At 31.3% G+C, this 2,113-nt stretch overlaps 1 non-coding gene across 1 annotated transcript; it reads left to right on the forward strand.

The window, feature by feature from the left end:
• The first annotated feature begins 940 nt into the window (after positions 1–940).
• LOC138810249 (U6 spliceosomal RNA) lies at positions 941–1,043 on the forward strand. The gene has a single exon (XR_011367059.1). It is a non-coding gene; the product is annotated as a U6 spliceosomal RNA (small nuclear RNA).
• The last annotated feature ends 1,070 nt before the right edge of the window (positions 1,044–2,113 follow it).

Consider the following 2,113-nt stretch of genomic DNA (forward strand, 5'->3'; position numbering starts at 1 on the left):
TGGAATGAAATATTAGAATCTGGAACTCAATGTCCTTATTTAAGTAAGAAAATCATTTCCTCTAATGACCTAAAATTTTACCAAGGCAGAGAATTGTTGATCGTTACCAGCTATACATCAGACAGACACCAGGTATCTAGAATATACAGAGAGCTGAATATACAGAGAGTTAGGTTATTCATTAATTCTCCATAATGCTCTCTCATGTCTTCTTAACTTGTAATCAGCGGCACTATGTTAAAAAAAATGTATACATAGCAAATAGTTTTGGAAGAAATAGTTATGTCTCACTCGGGGAGCAGGGCAGGTGGGCTCTCTGTCTGGAATAATAGAGACAATGTCTTCTTCTTCTGTGTCATAGATTATGTAGTTTATTGCCTGTTATAAAGTACTTGAGTTTCTTAAATCTAGAGTTGTGGTCATATGTACAGCATCCATTCAGACCACCCGGCATACCTCTTCAGATTTTTTAAATTACATTTTTATGATAAAAATGCTGTACAGAAGGGTTATAGTTATATGAGCAAGGTAATGAGTACATTTCCTATTGAGCATTGTTGTTGAAGTGGGAGGGAAAGGAGGGTAAGGGAAAAACAAAGGAGAAGGAAACAATGCTCAATAGGAAATGTACTCATTACCTTGCTCATGTAACTGTAACCTCTCTGCACAGCATTTTTACAATAAAAATGTACAAATAAACAAGCAAAAACACATACAACGACAGCAGAAACAATTTAGCATTATTTCATTTTACTTAATATGACAAATAAGCTGTAAGTAAGTTACAGTGTTTGCTGTTTATAGGCTTGATATCAGTGAATCTTTTCAGTTTGAAAGACAATATGTCAATGTCATCCTGCAATATTTTGGGAGCTTATATCTAGTTCCTTTATTTTTTCAAGAAAACAAAAATGAGACCTAGATTCAAGACTGATTAGTCGTGCTCACTTCAGCAGCACATACACTAAAATTGGAGCTATGCCAAGATTAGCACAGCTCTGCGCAAGGATGACATGCAAATTCACAAAGTGTTTTATAATAAAAAAAGAGACTGATTGGTCTTTTGTAAATATATGACATTATAATTAATATGACTAAATGCTATGGAGATAATTACAAAGGAAAAACTGATTTTCATGATTTTCATATAAAATACAATCATTATATAATTATAACTTTATTATAGTTATTTCCATATCAGCAGTTTTAAGTTTGTCTTTGATAACAGTATAGTTTATTATAGTAAGCTCATTATGTGTGGTAATGACATGTTAAATGAGCTTGTTCACAGACAAGTGCAGGGTCTCACTTGTAATAGATTAATATTGATTGTAAGAGGCAGCCTCTTGTTTATTGCAAAGGAATTAGCTCCTTAGGAGCTGATTGCAGATTATATGGAGCTGAAAAATTCTCCAACGAAGTTTTCTGTAATGAGACATGTTGAAATTGTTTTAAATTTAAAGAGGAATTTGCAAAGTGTGTTTTCTCTACAAGGAAATGGATTTGGAATAATTATACTTGCCATGTTTTATTTCTTAGCGAAAGCTGAAGTCTCCTTTTTGCCAAATACTGCAAGATAAGAAAAAGAAAACAAGGCTCATGATAATTATGTGTTCTACTATGATGCAAATCAGGATTGTCGATTATAACTAATAATTCAAAGTTCTGTATGACTCAAGTTCATTTATTTAAAATACTTAAAATATTTTGTACAATGTATATTGTTTATTTAATGAGTAGATTATAATACTGAATGACTAACAATATAATTTATTTTCATTGGTCATCTTTTAATTTCCAGATACAGTTGAAAATGTATTAAATGAATTAAATTTTTTAAAGAACATTGACTTCAAGGAAGATTACAGCTTAGAATGAGAATTTGTATATTTTCATGTATTAATGGCCTTTTGTTTTCAATAGTGTCTATCTCCTTTGCCCATTTTTAATTGGCTTTTCATTTATTATTGATTCTTTGGGGTTTAGGCTTCATAGTTTGTTGTGTGTTGTAGTTATTCCCTTGTCCGTTGTAAAGCTGACAAAAAAAATTTCCATGCTATAGGCTGTTTGTTTAGCTTAGAGATTAGATTCTTTGTTTTATAGAAGTTGTTTA

Source organism: Dipodomys merriami, unplaced genomic scaffold, assembly GCF_024711535.1.
Source record: "Dipodomys merriami isolate MVZ:Mamm:240054 unplaced genomic scaffold, mDipMer1.0.p SCAF_5, whole genome shotgun sequence".
In the NCBI taxonomy this organism is placed as follows: domain Eukaryota; kingdom Metazoa; phylum Chordata; class Mammalia; order Rodentia; family Heteromyidae; genus Dipodomys; species Dipodomys merriami.